The sequence below is a fragment of the Dermacentor variabilis genome, chromosome 4 (genome assembly GCF_050947875.1).
Source record: "Dermacentor variabilis isolate Ectoservices chromosome 4, ASM5094787v1, whole genome shotgun sequence".
In the NCBI taxonomy this organism is placed as follows: domain Eukaryota; kingdom Metazoa; phylum Arthropoda; class Arachnida; order Ixodida; family Ixodidae; genus Dermacentor; species Dermacentor variabilis.
Genome location: NC_134571.1, coordinates 221133589 through 221138523, shown reverse-complemented (window position 1 = coordinate 221138523; position 4935 = coordinate 221133589). Strand labels below are relative to the sequence as shown.

The window sequence follows — 4935 nt, the reverse complement described above, 5'->3', positions numbered from 1 at the left end:
ACTAGACGCCTCCCACAGTTTCTTCCGAATACCGTGAACTCTTGGAGAAAAGTCATCAGAAAGCCTAAGTCCGGAATCCGTAAGCCTAAAACCATTCTTCAGCAAAGTAAGCTTATCATTAAAATCAAGCATTTTCAAAATTACCGGGCGTGGATGGTTTTCACGAGCTCTTCCAAAACGATGGAGGCGTTCGATGCGAGGAAACTGAATGCCAAGACTCAGTTGAAATAATTCAGATATTTTAGAAAGAAGGGAATCGTGAGTTTCATCAAGAGTTTCTAATAAGCCATGCAAAATAATGTTGTTCCGCCTAGACCGATTTTCCAGATCCTCATTCTTTCCAGTTAACTCACTGACTGTACGCTTGACTGAACTTATTTTATTATGTAACTGACCATTTTAGACCGTGAAGCAGGGGTGGCCAATGCCTTTTCAACAGCAGAAATGCGCAATTCAAGTGCCTCGAAGCGCATACCAACATAACTTTTTATCTCTGCAATGGGGCGAGCCATATCCTTATTGTTAGTCAATATTTCAGTCAAAAGTTGTACAAGCACAGGATGGTCGGAGTTCGACAATGCTTCCTCAACCACCAGCTCTCCAGTAGGATTAGAAGCCCTCGGCGAATTAGAAGAGCGGCTTGAATGGCCCAAAGAAGCGCGAGCCTTTTTAGCAGATTTAGTCTACCGGGTTCCTGTAGTGGGTCCAGGGTTCGGGCTCCAAGGTCATGCGCACCTTGACAATAGACCATTTTCTGTTGAAACGATTTTCACATGTCGCCGACAGAATACATCGCAGCTAAAGGCGATGAAGGGTCTACTTCGGTTTTTTAAAGAGACGGGCTTGGACAAGCGGCTGTCATAGTGATGTCACTTACCACGCAAGAGCGACGGACTGTACCTGATGATGTGTGTGCTGTGCTATGTGCTCTCTTTCTCTCTCCTCCTCATATTTCCTCCTCCTCCTCCATCCCGCTCCCATGTGTAGGGTAGCAAACCGGTTGAGCTAAACTGGGTAACCTCCCTACCTTTCCGTCTCCGCTTTTTCCTTCCTTCCTTCCTTGAGTAAAATTTTAAGCATATGCAAACGCGCCGTAGCTGGGCTGAAGCAAGATAATGTTGTTTGTCGTCGCTTGGAGATATTCAGATTACCTTGTGCATTCCACCTACTTATAATTATTCTTAAATATTCAGCTTCTCCATTATTATAGTTAGCCAAAAAGTGTCAATGAGATAATTGCAGAACAGCATGAAAAACTCCCGATACAGCTTTCTGCTGCTCAATACTTGCTAAATAAAAGTGTTTTTCCGAGCGTGAAGGAAACCCGCGAACACACGCAAAATTGCAGATCGACTGGCCGCTCGAGGCACTTCGCGTGTATCACGAAACAGCAGAGAAACAGCAGTGCAGGCACTTTCGAGGAATTAAAGGCTGAACGAAAGTATAGCTACGTTTGTGGAGAACATGTCGCGATTGCTCTAACAGGCAGACCCAGCCATGCCCGGTGAAAGATGTGCGCCGATTGGTGCAAGGGGTAAATAAACAACTGCCTTTTGCCGGCTTCTTCTTGAGTCTTCCAACTACCATCCGTGAGGTAACATTTATGAAGGTAATTGTTTGCGCTTTATTGCGTAGCATTTATATGGACACTTCAGGTATGTCACAAAATCTTCAGTGTTTGCTTAAAGGCAATCCCAAAATATTTTGGAAAACATTTTCACCTATTCAAACTACTTAATATTTTCGCTGGTGATCCTATCGCACAAGCTGAATGGCCTGAAATGTTTAACAACTTTTTGATCAATATGTTCACAAAGGAAGACTATTCCAATATACAATCGGCACCTGCTTATGACTTTGCCTGCATGAGCCCCACAGACGTTGCTATTAATGACAATGCATCAGTGTTTGTTGATTTAAAAATGTCTTTATGTGGTGTCGATGGAATTTACTCTAAAACCGTAAAACGTACCGGGTTCATTCCAGCGTCATACTCGTATTTTTCTGCGATCTCTTCCTACAGGTGAGCTAGCATACGAGTGGAAAAATCAAAAAGTACTTGCAATTTTCAAATCTGGTGCTGCTTCGTAAGCTCCGAAGCGAAGTGAAAACGAAGGTTGAAATGTTCCACCTGCCCGGCGGTTGTCGCACCTTCGGTATCTGCTTCACAGCATTTGAAAGTACTATAATAGGTAGCGGCTGCTCTTGGAGGCGGGCGCCATGGTAGGCTACTGCTCGGTGCTGCTGTGCCGAACGCATGCAACGGAGCCTGTTGCCAGCCTTATTCCCACATAGCCGCAGGAAAAGAAGCTGCGTGAAGCTTGGCTCGCGAAATTGAGGAACAGAAAATAGCCATCGGCTACAACTCGGGTATGCAGCAAGCACAGACGCTAGGAAGATTTCTGCTACGGCGCCGGGACTTCGCGATGTCCGGTGAGCCACAGAAAACGCGCACTGAGACGCTCTCCCGCACCAGTTGATGATAATGATGACGAAAAACTTATATTCAATAAATTGAGAGTTTCCAGGCCAAAAATGGCCCTTTACATAGGTGGAGTCCTTAGTCTGGGACCCCACTGGACGAAGCTCCTACCCGCGCCCATTGGACTAGAGCTCTTTGAGACTCCAGCGCCGAGCAATTGAGTAGGGCTGCCTCCCATGCCTCTCTAGTGGGGTAATGGTTGGGGGGAAGCGACGGATTCATCTGACATGCCCACACCATGCGAAAGTTATCGGAGACTTCCCCACAGTGAGGGCATCGCCCATCAACTTTCGGGTCAAAAGGTTTTGCTATTGCAGGACACAACAGGGTGTTTGTCTGCAGGTGCCGCAGTGTTCGTTCATCGGCCTTACTGAGGCCGTTAGCAGGGACCGGGAAAAGCCGACGACGTTCGCGAGAGTCTGCCAGAATTTCCCTGAACCGCAGAAGTGGTTGTCTAATCTCTGAGCCGGAAGAGTCTGGTTGAGGTACCCGGTGGGTAAGCGCTCGGGCGGCCGCATCCGCAGCCTCGTTACCTCTAAGGCCCTGGTGGCCCGGAATCCAAATAATGCGTTTGGCTGAGGGGTCTGAGTCCCTCACGGCTCGCTTTAAAATGCGGTAGGCTAAAGGTGATACCTCGCCCGCCAGGTAGTGCTCACAGGCACTGCGCGAATCTGTGATGATTACCTCCGAATTCGGGTCCGAGGCGACAAGTGCTATAGCAACCTCCTCGGCCAGCGCGGAGTTGAAAGCGTGGTAGGAAAGTCCGTTAACTTGTTGGTCCTCGTGAACTACGGCAGCTGTGTAGAATCCAGTGGGTGACGGCTCTGCCACATCAAAGTAGTATACACCCTGCTTTAATTCATATTGGTGTTCGAGGGCCCGAGGGTGCGCCTTTCGTCTGCCTTCATGTGTCTGCGTGTCCATGTTTCGCGGGAGTGGAGGAACCCAGAGCTTGTGATGCCAGAGCTCCGGAAGCCTGCATGTCTCCTCTGAAATACACTCGTGTTGTATGTGCAAGTGGTCTAGCAGGTGGCGCCCCGACACTGTCTACGAGAGTCGCGTGTATTGGTTCACAAGGTGGGCCTTCTTCAACTCCTGGTAGGAGTTAAGCACAGCTAGAGCCAACAACTTAGCGTTGCAACCAGCCACTGGGAGGCCCAAAGATCGCGTTGTAACCTTCCTTATGATGGCGTCGATACGTTCATCGTGTTTCTTAGTAGTGCGAAGGTAGGGTACGGAGTATAGGATCCTGCTGGTTACGAAGGCATGGGCGAGCCGAAGCGCGTCCCTGCCCCGCAACCCGCCGCGTTTATTGGAAACGCGGTGGATCATACGTCCGACCTGTTCGCCTAGACGTCTGAGTTTGTCGATAGTGGATTCCGGGCTGAGTCTGCGATGGATGAAGAGACCCAGGATCGGTATCTCCTCGGCCTCTCTAATACGACCTCCCATCAGAAAGAGACGGAAACTGGTGTTGTCTTTGGGATTGGTTCTGATGTGAAGAAGTTCCGATTTCGCAGGAGCGCATTGGAGACCATAGTGGATAGATAGCATAGCTATTGGCGATGGAGGCGGCCCGCTGGAGGCGGTCCTCCATTTCCCCAACGCACCCTTCGGTAGACCAATTTGTTATGTCATCCGCGTAAAGTGCGTGATGGATGCCTTCCACCCGGGCCAACTGTTGTGGAACCTGCATCATGGCAATGTTGAAAAGGAGTGGGGACAAGACCGATCCTTGGGAATGCCACGTGCGCTCATGGTGTATGGGCCATATTCCTCATCCTCGATCTCAAGGAGCGCCTGACGCTTCGAGAGGAAATCTCTGACGTAGGCGAATGCCTTGTGCCCGCAATCCGTGGTGCTCAGGTTTGCCAGAATGCGACCGTGACAACCGTTGTCAAAGGCCTCCCTAAGATCGAGGGCAAGGAAGGCCTTGTCATTGCGGCGCATAGCCGTGGGTCGTATTATGGCGCGATGTAGTTGGAGGACGTCCTGTGCAGACATATGCGGGCGGACACGGAACATATTGTCTGAAAAGAGGCCCTCAGCCTCCATGCACGGAGAGAGGCGATCCCGAACCATCTTCTCCATCAGTTTGTCCGCACGCAAGTTTGTCCGTTTGTCCGCAAGTAATTGAGATGGGCCTTAGGTTGTCGGTATTTACGGTCTTGCCTGGCTTAGGGATGAAAGTGACCAAGGAGGTCTTCCAATCGGGAGGGAGTGGACGCCCGTCCAAGATCTGATTAATGTACTCTAGCAAGTGAAGCCAGGCCGAGTCCGGAAGATTCGCCAATAGTTTCACTGTTATGCGATCGCGGCCCGGAGCCGTACCTCTGTGCATCTTAGCTAAAGCCGCCCTAAGGTCGGGGAATGTAAAATGGACATCAATATAAGGATTAGGCTTGCCTGCGTACTCGTACTCGGGCCAAATCAGGTCCTCTATCCGACAGAGA

General features: G+C 49.8%; 1 pseudogene; it reads right to left on the bottom strand.

Annotated features, from left to right (window-relative positions):
* Positions 1–2560: 2560 nt before the first annotated feature.
* On the bottom strand, positions 2561–4178 carry LOC142578523 (uncharacterized; annotated as a pseudogene).
* Between the last annotated feature and the right edge of the window lie 757 nt (positions 4179–4935).